Source organism: Podarcis tiliguerta, assembly GCF_965153285.1.
Source record: "Podarcis tiliguerta genome assembly, chromosome: 3".
In the NCBI taxonomy this organism is placed as follows: Eukaryota; Metazoa; Chordata; class Lepidosauria; order Squamata; family Lacertidae; genus Podarcis; species Podarcis tiliguerta.
In genome coordinates, this window is record NC_139536.1 from 38,932,182 (window position 1) to 38,948,158 (window position 15,977).

Below are 15,977 nucleotides of genomic sequence, written 5' to 3' on the forward strand. Positions count from 1 at the left end.
AGAGGGTGGGGTGGGCCAAAGCGAAAGTGTGTTCCAGACACAGTCATTCAGTACTTTAGTCTGATCTGTTCTTAGAAGATGGGAGGATTTACCAAACCCCAGACTTTCTCTCTTTTTTAAAGCCCCAGATTTTACGAATGATTGTATATACGTTTGGTTAAGCAACAAACATTTATATCTCTTATTTTCTTACTTTTTAAAAAAGCATGCTTCAGATATACAAAATCATGTGCATCTCCCCCCACCTTGTCAAAGTTTTACTGCAACTTCATTCCTTCATTAAGAAACCATACTAATAATAACTAGTTGATAAAAATTATCCAAGCCTGATTTCTTCCAAGCCAACATTTTTTCTAAACGTTTTCCAGTATGTTCCTGCCACAATAATGCGTGCAATTTGAACACTGGTTGGTTGGCCCATCCAGTGTATGAATGCCCTCTGGGAAATTATTATGGGTAATGCTTGGGGGGGGGGAGGAGAATGTTTCCTAACATAAAAATAATATCATTTCATATTATTTTTGGCTTGTAATAAGATTAATTGAAAGTAAAGAAAACAGTGCCAGCTGATTCATCTCCAGACACTGGCATTAAACTGTTGCCCGCCAGATGCAGAGCAAATGCTCCAGCTTACTGTAAACAAGCAACTTTTAGACCTACTTACAGAAAGCTTCTCTCTGCCAATATTGAAATTGTGAACTCCCCCCCTCCTCCAAATACAACTAGCCACAGCTCCTCATTATCTGAGGAGATTTAATGTGTTCATTCAGCACAACAACACATGGATATGGGAGCAGTCTCCTCCCATTCATACAGATACACTGTGGGACCAATACAGGGGGTGCAGTCTGCACTGCTAATTGATTACTTAGGCTTTGGCAGGTCCGCTTTCTAGTACCAGCGCCATTTTACATAGTATGAAGAGCCACCTGTACTTCACCAACAGAGGTAGACCAGAATGAGTTGCAGTTCTGATTACTGGTTGCAAGAAGACAGTGAGAAGGCTCACAGAGGAGCTAAAAGTCTTCCCTGGCACTGCTCACAGCCTTCTAAGGAAGCCGGCCTCATATTTGGAACACTTGTGCTCTGAATAATTTGTAACAGTAAGCATAGCAGAGATGAAAGGGGAAAACAATGAATTTCACTCATTCTAACTTCACCATTCATAGCTCACTTAAAGGCAAATCTTAGCTTTTCTACTGGCAAACTGCATTTTCTAGGAACTAGCTCTACACCTTTCCCAATAAACAGGCATAAAGTTGCTTGTGAACTGCTAAGGCGGCCAGATTTCAAACATCTAAGTCAATTCTAAAACACCAAGCAGATTTTCAATATTTTATTTGGAAATGTCTTCACAGAAAAAAAAATCTTTTCCTAGAAAAACCGTAACAATTTCTATCCTCTATTTTAACATGCCTTTTGCAATCATTTTTTTTTCCATTTAGGAAGTGATCTAATTAAAACAACATGCTTAGCTAAGTAACCACTATCAAGCTGGCCCAACCTGGAAAATCTCGTGTGCTAGAGAAATCCCAGCTGCAGCTCTTCAGTGCCACAGCATGGTTTAAATTGGACTCTGACAATACCGATGCGACTGAATGGTGACCCTTGAGTCATGATGCAGACAAAACAACAAACAATGCACTTTCAGTACAATTTGATAACATAGCAAAGGATTGCTGGAATATATGACTGGGAACTCAGTAAGTTATTTAGGAGCCTTACTTGGTAGCAAGCCCCAATAAACTTAACAAAGCTTCTTCTGAGTTGATTTGTATAGGATTGCTTTGGAAGGTTGCATCACATAGGCATAGCTGTCAACTTACAGATTTGAAAATAAGGGGCCAGCAGCCTTGAAAATAAGGGACCAGCAGCCAAAAGAAGGGACCTGCAGCCTCACCTGTTCCAGGCACTCCAGTCTTCCTATCCTCCTGCAGTCTGGTCAAACTCATGCTGGGTAGCTTCGAGAACACTGTCCAACCAACTTTGTAACCAGAGGTTCAACTGAATAGAATTTGAATCACATGCACCACAAGGCCTATGCAGCCTCAACTTAAGATGGCTCCTCGGCCTGGCTTTGCACTGCAAAGTTTGCAGCAGCATGTGCGCACCGACCCCTCTCGCTCTCCAGGCTTCAGGAAGCTATCAGCAAGCCTGGGGAGCCCGCGGGAGTTCCCGCAGGGCTCCCTAGGCTGTGGATAGCAGCCTGCTGCCCAGAGCGCGGAGAAGCCGCGGTGGGGGGGGAATAAAATTTTGTTTCTTTATTCCCCCCCAAAAAACTAGGTGCGTCCTATGGGCCGGTGCGTCCTATAGGGCAAAAAATACGGTATATAACAAGCAGATCAGAGGATCATTCAAAACTGCATACCAGGAGAGAAAACAAGGGTTTGTAGAGCCAACGTGCAAGAACTATCCTGTAGTTCTCCATGGCAACTCAGGATGGACTTTTGTGCCTCTATGTGGAACAAGAATGGGCTGCTAAAGATGCACCATGTCTTACAAAAAGTCAGTAAAAGTAGGACTTGTCCATTTATACCTCTGGACACATATGCAATGCCAACTCTATACCTGAACATGTAAGAGGGAAAGACAAATCCAGACTGTACCTCAACACTACTAGTTTCTATTTCAGCTAAGTACCCGGCAATTCTTGAGGCTTCTGTTACCCAAATACAAAGTGCACACTTGGCACATTAGACTGAAGGACAAACATATGTAGAAATTTCCATTTACAGTAAATGGAAAGGTGGATCTAATCCTTAATTGCACTTCACTCCTGGATAAGTTAAAGGGAATCACAAAGATACTTACACATATATGGTCTCTGTGTATGATTCTCTACTTGTATGTTTCATCCAAATATCCGTACCCATGTACAAAATAATCATAAAATGCAACCTCAGTAAGCTTAATGTATTAGTAGTAGTAGTAGTAGTAGTAGTAGTAGTCGTAGTAGTAGTCAGCCCATCTGACTAGGTTGCCCCAGCCACTCTGGGCAGCTTCCAACACAAGGAGACATCAAACACTGAAAACTTCCCTATACAGCGCTACCTTTGTATGTCTTCTAAAAGTCATATAGTTGTTTATCTCCTTGACATCTGATAGGATGGCATTCCACAGGACTGGGACCACTACCAAGATGGGCTCCTTAGGATACTGTTTTATGAAAAGTAGCCATATAGCAAAGATAAATTAAGAGTGGATAGATAAGCATTAGCCACCATTCCAGATTTCTCTATGTACTACCGTGTTTCCTCAAACGTAATGCACATCACTTTTGGCCAAATTATGTCATGAAAATTAGGGTGTGCATTAGATTTGATTACAAGCATGAAAAACATCACTGACATAGCAAATACTTTTTGGGCGTCAAGGTTTTGAAAACTGAGGTGCACATTAGATTCATGTATATACGGCAGTAATCTAATCTCAAATTACACAAAAATGGCCTTGACAATATGAAAGTAACCTGTGTTGTGAACTGCCCTGGGATCTAAAGACGAATGGCAGTATACAAATTTAATAAATAAACATTCATTGAATTATGGGAACATTATTTCTTTTTTATCATTCATATATCATTATTTTTAATTTTTCTCTCATGAATAAATCCCTCATTCCATTTTTACAAATAGGGAACTGAAACCAAGACATAATCTCTTGGATGAGACCTAATAGTAAATCCATGGGTTCTCAAAACTGTTTTCACTGGGCCGCTCTTTCAAAATAAAAAATTGCCAAGCTCACATCAAATTTTTTAATTGAAAAGAGATGCACTGGAAAACACAACTAGGATTGTCCTCAGTATCACTTGATGCTCTTGCTCTCATTTTGAAAATATATCTATCCATATTCTGCAATTTGTTGTTGCTGTTGTTGTTGTTATTCTACTACACTACACTACACTACACTACCACTACACTGAAATGTTTCTTTGATTGTCCTTGACTCTTCCTGCCACACTTGCCATTGTCTCCTGCCACACCAGGGGGGCAGGGCTGTTGCCACACCCTCTAAGAACCACTGGTTTACATTCTATGTTTTTGCTTCATGGATGGAAGGAGGACAGTTTTGTACCACTTTCGCTTATAGAACTCTCATTTGTTGAATGGAAAGCTATTCCCTCCATTCACAGAACAGAAACTTTAAGTCCCAAGTCATGGATTAAATGGGATTTCCATCACAGGAAGTATCTGTTACAGTATGGAGGGCGGGGGGGGGGGGGTTAATGCTTTGTACTGGAAATGCACCCAATATAATTCAACGGCACACACCAAAGTCCATTAGTCTCCACCCTGAAGGTCTGGCAATTCAACAGCAACATCATGAATTAAATGTGATCCTACACAAGGCTTGCTGTGACAAACTGAATTGCAGTCTGTTATGCTGTAATAGAAAGAGCAAGCAGAGGAATGGGCATTTGGCAGGGCTTGTGACCAGATGGCCATGACAGCTGTTTTTGCCATACCTAGATAGGGTTATATAAGGTGAAGGAATTCTATAAGCTAGCTTTGTAGATCATTTTACTTATAATGCTAATCCGATTCCAGGAAGATTTTATACATGTTTTAGTTGTCTTTACGAATGTGAACAATTGTTGATTTACATTTTCTACTAATTGTTTACCATTCTTTTCAGAATTTACATAGATGCCTTCCAGAGTTACTATATGCTGCAAGATTTCTAGCTATGACACACCCAGCTGTCCACGTGCATCTCATTCTATTTGGAGGAGGACCATGTGGACACAGAAGTTTGGGGCTGCTTTACCAATGAAGTCACTGGAAGGCTGTTGTCCTAGAGAAACTGCACCTTTCCAGTCTCTTGTAAAATTGGGGTGGGGGTTGGGTTTTGGAGAGTAGCAAGACTATATAAAAAACAGGCACTGATTATGTTCTCATGCTCCATTTAAAGATGACACACATATTTACAGAGTGGAGAAAGAATTCATTGATCCACATGGTATTAAATATATTAAATACATTTTCATTAGAAATAAAGCAATATTTTCATTCCATACACATTATTAGGATATAAGGTTTACATGCACCTAGGACTCATCTCTCATGTTGTGGTATTTATGGTCTAATCCTGTTGCACAGAACAGCTGAAAAAACCATCCCAGACTTACACACACACACATACATACATACATGTATAGATATAAACATACAGTTTTAGAAACACTAAAAGCTTTTCAAGCTCTTTGGTTATCTCCTATACCTTTTAAACTGCTGACAAAACACAATCAAGAGGAAATTGCTTATTTCCTAAAGTAGGCCTGTCCCAGTTCTTTTATGATCCCATCCTGATTAACTCTTTTCAGAGTTTTTTCTTTAAAACTGTACAAAGGAAAGTTGATATTTAATAAATACCACCATAAAATATAACCTTTTTTGTTTAACAGCAACCTTTTTCAATCATACTATGAATTTTTCACAATATTTCTATATACTATATATATTTTTTTAAAAATATTATTATTATTATTATTATTATTCAAAGGTGACTATCGGGTGTGGCACTCATCTCAGTTTTCAGGCTGAGGGAGCCAGCGTTTGTCCATAGACAGCTTTCTGGGTCATGTGGCCAGCAGGACTAAACTGCTTCTGGTGCAATGGGACAGCATGACAAGTTACAGAGCACACAGAAACGTCCCTTCCCACTGCAGCGGTACCTATTTATCTACTTTGAAACTGCTAGGCTGGCAGAAGCTAGGACAAAACAACAGGAGCTCATCCCGTTGCATGGGTTTGAACCACCGACTTTACGATCAGCAAGCTGAAGAGGCTCAGTGGTTTAGACCACAGTGTGCCTTGCGTCCCTTAATAATGCCAGTGTGGTGCCACAAATAACTGCAAATCTAATGAGAATCAAAATATCTACTTAATATCTCCAGTCACCACCCACTACACTTCCGACTGCAAGCAGTGCCAGATTTATGGACGGGCTAAGCAGGCTGCAGCTCAGGGCCTCATAATCTAGAGGGGCCTTGACCTCTTGCCATTTTTTTTTTTTTTAAGGCAAATTTTACTATCTAGGCCCAGTTGCTTAGTAACATTAACCATTTGACGTATGAGTCTATGACTGTTTAACAGTTACACAAGTGCATACTTACTGTTTAGTGAAGTTTATGGAAGCTTTAAAGCTATTCAGAATCAAATAAAGTCAGCTATGAAGCAATACAAGTGTTCAGATCACCATCTTTCACTGTAGCGTCCATTTTGAGACCAAGTGATACTTCTTTTATATCATTGTGAATCACAACAATATTTAATTTTGACTTTTTGTGAAAATAATAATAAGTGATATGAAAGTGGTGCTAGTAAACGAAAGTGACAAAAAGAACAGAAGTAAATATTCAAAATGCCTTACTTAACCCTTAGATAAAGAATCATGTTTGCAAACAGAAAAAAATCAAGTAGACTACACTGAGCAGACTAAAAACCAACCAGAACGCAGCCTCCCAAGAACTTCAAGAACTGTTGTCAGTAACTACAAGTACAGAAACTTCTAGAGAAAGTAACAATGAAGTAACAGGATCGTCAGTCAAAGAATTAACAAAAGGCACTGAAGGAACATGCCACAAGATAGCTATACTGAACCAGTGAATGAGCTTTATTGTTTTTTATCAGACCTACAAAAAGATGGGCAGTGCTAAAAAAAATTTTTTCCTCGAGTCAAAAGTTCCTAAACATTTATCAGACACAAGATGGGAGGGGAGACTCAAGCCAAAGCTATTGCAGCTACTAGCAAAAGTTATGCTTACATTGTAGAAGCCCTCAGTCATACTTACTATAATGAAACAGAGAAAGAAGAAACTAGATGACATGCTGAAAATCTTTTGCACAAAATGGAAAAATTTGAATTTATTTCCTTGCATCATCTTTGGACACATTTGCTAGACCAATTTCATAAAGTTAGCAAGTCACTCCAAAGTTTACATACTTCACTGAGCATATGTGCAAATATTTACAGCTCACTATTGCAGCTCATATCAAACACTCAGACCAATTTTGATTAAATTGAACAGCAAACAAAATTTACTCTACCAGATGTAGAGTACAAAACTGTCAAAAGAAAGCAGTGTGCGCAAAAAATCAAAACAATGATGATACAACACCCAAAGACGAATTTTCTCCAATAGACAAGTTTTAGGGTAAATTCCTTTGTCCCTGTCATGGATGCTCTTGAAGCCTACCTAGACAGAAGGGAAACGGTGTATAGGAGTGTTGCTGGCAATTTTTGGTGAATCTGCAAGTGACCAAGGAACAGATTCACAATGGAAGTAAAATGTAGATGAAAAAGTATCCAAAGGATGTTGCACTTAGCCTACTCACTGAACTCTTGTCCTTCCACCTGTATGTCAAAGAAGCTCACCCCGAAAATGAAAATTTAAGCCACCAAGATATTTATGAAATAATATTCCAGGAGAAAATTCGGACAGCTTTTCCAAATGTGGAAACAATTTTCAGATTGTTCCTGTGTTTAATGGTTGCAAACTGTACTAGCGAAAGATCAATTATAAACTAAAAAGGATAAAGAATGATGTACAGTCAACTATGTGCCAAGACTGGATCAAAGCATTCTCTACACAGAAAACGATAAACTGCAACTTACTATTTTTAATGTTATAATTGGTAAGTTTGTATCCAAATAAGCTCAAAAGAAACTGTTCTGACTTTGTAGATAGTGTAATGTTGTAACATAGCTATTATTTCCCTAATAATGTTCTATGTGAATGTCTTCATTAACAATCTTTTTATCAATACTAAAATTTCAGAAATGTTCTACATTTGCTGAATAGCTACAGAAGAGAACAAGGTTTTGCTTCTCGTGATCACATACTATTAAGTTTGGACCTCCCCAGGGTTCCTAGCCCTGGGGCCCCAGTTGCTTTAATCTGGGCCTGGTTGCAAAGGTACCTGGAGAAAGGCCTCAGATGACACTCATAGAATAGTATAGTTAGAAGGAACCCAAAGTGTCATCCAGGAATCACAACTAAAGAATCCTTGACTGTCAGAACTTACTGTCAGAAAGTTCTTCCTAATGTGTGGTCAGGATCTCCTGTGTTGCGATTTTAATCCACTGCTTCAGGTCCTACTCTCTGTTGCAGCAGAAGTCAAGCTTGTTCCATCTTCCATGTGGCAGCCTTCTAACTATCTGAAGATGCCTATTGTATCACCTCTCAGTCTTCTCTTCTCCAGGCTAAACACATCCAACACCCTGAACCAATTTTTGTGTGTTTTCATACAGTAAACCACCCTGCGGTCCTCAGATGAAGGGTGGAGATTAAAGCAACATACAAACAAAAATAAAATAAAGTTGTGGTTTCCAGACCCTTGATTATATTGGTAACCCTCCTCTGTACATGTTCCAGTTTGTCACTATCCTTCTTAAACTGTGGTGCCCAGAGCTGGACACAAAACTCCAGGTGAGGTCTGACCAAGACAAAATGTTCCTGAACTCCTTGTCACGAACTCTAAGAAATTAAGAGCAGCTGTGTAGAACTGATGGCTGCTGACTGACCCCAATAAGGTCAGTGACTTACTTCTTCCTTCAGCCACACTCCCTCTCGGCAGTAGCTCCTCCCTGTCAGACCAAATGCTCTAGCAGAGCACACAGCAAAACACAAACACACAAGCAAGCCTTCAAACAAGCTACCAGCCTTAATCCAAAAAACACAAGCTCACTTTGTTCTGTCTCTTCATCCACTTCCTTCACAACCACCTCTGTTTACTAGCACCTGGTCACAATGGATGCACGGACTGATGTGGAAGAAGGTGATCCAACAGGTATTTGGTCCCCAGCCATGTAGGGCTCTAAAGGTTAAGGCCAGCACTTTGAATTGAGCTTGGAAACTTTTATCAGGAGGGCTCACAGTTTGTGTGGTAGCCTCAACCAACAAAATGTTCTGCTTGCTTCCTTGAGGCTCAAGAGACAAAGATGGACCTAACAGTAAATTCAGAAAGGCTTGGATAAAATACAGTGGTACCTCGGGTTAAGTGCTTAATTCGTTCCAGAGGTCCGTTCTTAACCTGAAACTGTTCTTAACCTGAAGCACCACTTTAGCTAATGGGGCCTCCTGCTGCTGCAGCGCCGCCGGAGCCCGATTTCTGCTCTTATCCTGAAGCAAAGTTCTTAACCTGAAGCACTATTTCTGGGTTAGCGGAGTGTGTAACCTGAAGCGTATGTAACCTGAAGCGTATGCAACCCAAGGTACCACTGTAAACTCAGTTTATACAAGCAAAGTATCAACAAGGGTATTGGAACAACGTATTGGTTTAGGTGTGTCAAGAGACCTTGCAGGTCAGGTTAAGGGCAGTAAGGTTGACTAGACTGATTGCAAAAGCACAAAGTAATAATCTGTTGTTTGTTGGATGTCCCAGTTAAAATATCTGGACTCATAGGCAGATTATGAAGAAACTCACATATTTCAGTTTGAAGAAATTGGTTTGCCCTAACCTCCCACACACACGTGTGTGTGCAAACCCTAAGGTGCTTGTTGCAGAATACATTTTATAATCCACGCCTCAGAGTACTTTATGGATACAGCATTTTAGTCTGAGTCAGTGATCACAATCAGTTATTAATTTATTTATGCCTATCCTTCACGTCTAAATCTCATGAACAGAGGCTGTTTTATTTGTTTTTTGTTTTGTTTTAAAGTGAATCATCTTTCTTCTGACATCTCATTAATGTTAAGCTGCTTCCTGTATGATTCCTGCACCCGTAGCATCCCTTTTTGGACTGTGTCCATTTTACATGCTTAAAACAACGTGAAACATGCCTGAGAGTTAGAAATGAGCAATGCTGTTATTGTTTCTTGGCAACCAACTTTAGGGCAATTGCTGAACCTAACCAGAGTGAACAAGAGAGAAAGAATCATGTACTATGAAGTTAAATTAATAGAAGTACTAGATTTTGCCCTGACCTGTCCAACTTGCAAAGCATTTTTTTTAAAAAACCATTAACACCTCAGCTGTAGGTTTCCAGAGAACTAATTTAACCCCTCTTAGAGCTCAAGATTGTTCATTTGTTTATTATTAGATTAAAATACTTCTGTATTCCTTTCTGTAACACTGTCAAAGCTGCTGACTGTAACATGATTATACAGTTTTAAATTAACAAAAAGAAAAAAGTAATAATAAAAACAAAACAGTTACAGCAGCAAAAAAATAAATATTCTTTAAGCCACTCTAAATCAGCCCAAGGCTTTTCCTAAAAGAGCCAGTTTTTGGCCACACACCAAAAGCTCAGCAATGGGGAAAAAGCAGTTATACAGAGTTACATAAATAAATGGAATTGTACTGTGTGACATTATAATGCATGGCTCTGAGAAATGCTGCCTTCTAGCATGTGGAGTGGCCTCTTTGGGAATGGCACTTCACAACCCAGAACCCAAGATTTCTTACTCATGCTTCATAGTATCATGCAGTACAACTTCATTTGTGTGCTCAAGTGGCAAATGTCAGAGACCCCTCTGTGCCCTTCAGAATCTCTTCTCCATCAGATAGAAACTAGTAACTTGAAGGCAAAGGAAATTGTGGGGCTAAAATTGCTTAGCTCCAGGAAAGAGACTCCATTCTAGACTTCTCTCCCAAAGCGTTCTTGCAAATATACACAGCAATAATAATAATAATAATAATAATAATAATAATAATAATAATAAATTTTATTTATATCCCGCCCTCCCCAGCCGAAGCCGGGCTCAGGGCGGCTAACAACACTAAAATAGTGCAACATTATAAAACATTATAAAAAATTAATTAAGATCAAATTGAAAATTGATGGCAACCATAACTAAAGTTTTGTAAAGATTGCCAAAGGAGGGAGTCAGGCTGCGCCCTGACCAAAGGCCTGGTGGAACAGCTCTGTCTTGCAGGCCCTGCGGAAAGATGTCAAGTCCTGCAGGGCCCTTGTCTCTTGTGACAGAGCGTTCCACCAGGTTGGAGCCGCAGCTGAAAAAGCCTTGGCTCTAGTTGAGGCCAGCCTAACCGCTCTGAGGCCTGGGACCTTCAAGATGTTTTTATTTGAAGACCGTAAGTTCCTCTGTGGGGCATACCAGGAGAGGCGGTCCCGTAGGTACGAGGGTCCTAGGCCGTATAGGGCTTTGAAGGTTAAAACCAGCACCTTAAACCTGATCCTGTACTCCACCGGGAGCCAGTGCAGCTGGTATAGCACCGGATGAATGTGATCTCGCAGCGAAGACCCCGTAAGGAGTCTCGCTGCGGCATTCTGCACCCGCTGGAGTTTCTGCTCCACAAGAACCAAAGAGGGGTTGCATCCTTCTCTGTTTACCCCTGTCCTTTCTTGGTCCTCATGAATTGTTGTTGTTGTTTAGTCGTTTAGTGACCCCATGGACCAGAGCACGCCAGGCACTCCTGTCTTCCACTGCCTCCCGCAGTTTGGTCAAACTCATGCTGGTAGCTTCGAGAACACTATCCAACCATCTCATCCCCTGTCGTCCCCTTCTCCTTGTGTCCTCCATCTTTCCCAACATCAGGGTCTTTTCCAGGGAGTCTCCTTTTCTCATGAGGTGGCCAAAGTATTGGAGTCTCAGCTTCAGGATCTGTCCTTCCAGATACAAGTGCTAAAAGCACCCTCTCAATCTATGGTTACTGCAGGTACCACATACACACTTTTAAATGCCTTTTGATTGGTTATCTTCTCCCACCTTGAACACATTACAATTTGTATAATGAGTTCTTGATAAAGAGGAAATGCTCTTTACTAGGGATCAGAGAGAAATTATATTTGCATTTTAATACAAAATTATCTAATTTGGACTTTAAGAAACAAAACGCAAACCAAAATGCAGCGGTCTTTTGACAAGAATTTGGGGAAATGTAGCTCATTTAAATTACGAGCTGGCCCCAAAACAGATTCTAACAAGGACAGAAATTGTAAAATGCAATCTTCCACCAAATAAGAAAGTACTATATTTTCACAGGCAAAATTTCTACAGTTAAGGCCAAACCTTAATCAAATGATTCCATATTCTCTTATTTCAAGCCGTACTATACGCTTGGGAGCCTTATAAATCAATGTGTTCCACTTTTTAAATAAAATTTTAATGGGCAAGTTTTCTATGAAACATGGAACTTTTTAAAAGATAAAGAAATATAAAATTGGTTGATATTTTGAGCATCAGTGTTTCAATTCCATTGTAATATAAAAATTTAGTCAGAAAATTTGAATTGCTATTGTTAAATTTAGTACACAACATTTACGGTTATGTGCTTTGTACTGAATCAACAATGTATCTTTTAAAACCTCCTGTTTTGATTCATAGAAAAAAAATGGTGACTGAATAAAACACACTAGAAGGACAAGAAATAGATAACGTGAACTGTACATTTTCCAGTGCTTTGGCAATCTTGTATTAAGAATGATTTTAAAGATGGAAAGATGAGCTCACAAGAATTCTGGGCTAAAAGTTGTCAACTACTTTATGGTCCTGAATTAGATGATCACATATTTTATTTTTCCTCTGTGGAGCCTATGACTTATTTTCAGTGCATAACATCAACAATGCCCAATAATTCAGACAGCTGTTCCATATTTATTTTTAAGCACATCTTTCAATATGTGCTCTCATCTTGGTCTATATTTACCCTCTATTGTACAAGCTCTGCACTTTCTCATTTCACCTGTTGTTTCCTCTAATAATTGCTTGTGAGGCTCCGACAATCAATCCCCAGGGTAAAGGGTCAAAGCCGTGCCTTAAAAGTTATTCTGACGGAAAGCAGCTTTCGCCTTTCTCTCCATCTATGGAAAAAGGCTGCTTAAATTGTACTGATCTATCCCTGAAATCCTTAAAAAGAAAACTGGTTCAAGAAAACAAAGAGGCAGTTTTTGGCATCTATCCGTCTTGAGGGACAATGGAGTGTGCCTATGGGGGTGAAGTCAAACCGCTGTGTTAGCAGCACCGAAGCAACCTCCCCGGGGTCCTGGGCTGCCCAGACAACAAAACTCCTCTCTTGACCTCACTGATGTGATCCAAAGGAAAACAGACCAATATGTTCAGTACCAGTTTGCCTGCAGGAGTTGCCAGAAGGAGGCGTACAAGGCACCATTCAACCATTTGAGGTATTCCACTCCAAATTTGTGTAGGGTTTACTCCTTCGCCTTTTCTTCACCTGAAGATGTCCCGCAAGGCAACAGACTTTTAGGATCAGAGTTTTCCTTTCCTAGATGGGTTACCTTCCCAGGTTGACAAGTCCCATCAGCCCCTCCCCTCCCTCTACAGCATGTGCAGAAACCGCCTTCTTAACCATTGGTCCCACTATTGGTCTTGTACACTCCATTCACAAGAGCCTGTCTTCTTATGCAGGGCAAGTCCCTAACTTACTTAGGGTATGAGACACATTGGCCACTGTCACCTGGTTTAACTGAGTAGCTGAAGCCATTCCTGGGGTGTGGCCGCTGTCATATGCTGGCAGCTTTTAGCAGCCACAGCTGGGAGCAGAGTGCGGGGTGGGGACCAAAGGTGGACAAACAACCCAGAAGGAGCACAACATGTCCCCCATACCCCCCCTAACACCCCATACACCCTGGAGAGGCAGTAATCTTAGGTCATTTAGTGGAAGGCCCACAAGCCTTCATGTTCTTGGCAGACATGCTCTGGGGCAGTGCTGCCAAATTATCAACTTGGAATTCTAGTGCCAGGGCCTATATTTTGACTCAGACTTCTCATACATATACATGATTTACTGGAACTGAGTAACGAAACTTAAACTCTGACAAATTAAGACAGATTGGTTTAAATCAAACTGAATGATTGTAGCCAATGCCAGACAGATTTTAGTAGAAAACCTCTAGTTCAAGCATGACCTCAGCTAATACTATCATCAGCCTTATGTTTTGAAAAATGAGGATAACAATAAACTACCTTATAATGTGGCCATAAGAACTGGTGGCTATAAAGATTTCTGAGATCAGGTATGTGAAGCACTTTGGGATTTCAGGAAAATGAGCATAGTAGAAGCAGGTGCTTGTGTCAACCAGTATCAAACCAGTATCAACCAGTATCAAAAACAAGCCTCCTATTCTGCAGAAATATTTTCTGTTATTGCTTAACTATCTGAACCTGATGCAGCTATTTTCACCACTACTCCCAACCTGATGTTGCCTGGAAGAGCTGTGAACAAACTCATGAGATCCCTACTATATGTATCATTTTTATATGGTAAATATAGCTCATGTCCTTTCTGATTCTGCAATTTCTCCCATGGGGCTGGGAGAGCAGACGACTGGGAGACCAACTGTAGGTGGGAGATCAACAGTAGGCAGAGCCAACTAGTTCTAGGTTTGTCCCCATCCTCCTCCCTGATGACTTCTACAAGGACAACACTGAGACTAAGGAGGAGAAAGCTGAGAGCCAGTAACATTTGCTTGACAGCCTGTAAGTAAGAAGAAAGGAAGGTGGGGGCTGGCTAAGGGAAGACTAATCATGGTGGATTAATGTCCCATTTGGCCAAACAGATCAATCTTTACTGAAACCACATCCACAAGAATCTGCTCCCAGGAGTGTCATATGTTGAAAACAAAATTAGGTATTATTATTATTATTATGGTATTAGGAAATACAAAGTAGATAAGAGTAATTAATGGGGAGAGGCCAATTATTCTTATTTACTTTGTATTTCCTAATACCATGGAGACTTTCCATTCCTTTCTGCCCTTGCCTATGGAAGAAAATGCTGTTTTCTAAAAACAAAGTTCAATTCACCACAGAACACTAATTCTATCTAGCCTATCCCTCTTCATATAATTATGTGGTAGCTAATATAGCAAGAAAATATATTTTACTAATGTGAGTAAGAACAGCATTTTGCTATTGGTAAATGTCCATAGTAATTACTTTTAACATAGAAGGCCACTGCAGGCAACACATGAATCTATCATCTCTTGCTTCTAATGTGTAATGTACAGAAACCACAACCCACAATATAAAACTGATGTTGAACTAATTGCAAACTAGTGATTTCCACTATATATAAAAATCAAATTCAGGCATCAAATTTAACAACAGCTTCCAATTCAACTACAGCTTCTAACAGACTATTATGGCATATATTCATTTTATTCCTTTATTGATTGCCAGCATTGGACCGCTAAAGAACAGTTAAACAGCAAATATTTTAGATTTAATATATCTGAATACCTAAGAAACACTATCTATCTATCTATCTATCTATCTATCTAATTTATTTATTTAGTTTCATTACTGCCCTTCATCCAAGGATCACAAGACCATTTACAGTATAAAAACCAAAAAATGCCTAACAAATAAAATAATACCCTCTACCCCAAGTTTAAAAGGTCATAGATAGTTTAATCTGCCAATGGCCTGGGAGAAGAGGAATGTTTTATTATGTTTTTATATGTGCTGGAAGCCGCCCAGAGTGGCTGTGGCAACCCAGTCAGATGGGTGGGATATAAATAAAATAAAATGTTGTTGTTATTGTCGTTATAAAGTGAATGGTGGGGGGATCTCTTTATTTACCTCTATCACATCCCACACTTAAGATTCCCCCCCCCCCAGTATTTCTAAACTTCAAAGCCCCATTGAAGAAGAAGAAGAAGAAGAAGAAGAAGAAGAGTTTGGATTTGATATCCCGCCTTTCACTCCCCTTCAGGAATCTCAAAGCGGCCAACATTCTCCTTCCCCTTCCTCCCCCACAACAAACACTCTGTGAGGTGAGTGGGGCTGAGAGACTTCAGAGAAGTGTGACCAGCCCAAGGTCACCCAGCAGCTGCATGTGGAGGAGCAGAGACGCGAACCCGGTTCCCCAGATTATGAGACCACCGCTCTTAACCACTACACCACACTGGCTCTCATTTTTGCTTTAAAATGGCTTTAAAAGGAAAGTATTCCAGCACCTCAATCATTTCGGCAACACTTTTTCTTGCTCTACAATATTAATTAATTAAACTTGTATACCACCCTATACCCGTAGACCTCAGGGTGG

At 40.1% G+C, this 15,977-nt stretch overlaps 1 protein-coding gene across 11 annotated transcripts in view; it reads right to left on the reverse strand.

Moving 5' to 3' along the window:
- The window catches only part of LTBP1 (latent transforming growth factor beta binding protein 1), a 180,216-nt gene that overhangs the window by 132,053 nt on the left and 32,186 nt on the right, over positions 1–15,977 (reverse strand). The window lies entirely within an intron of this gene.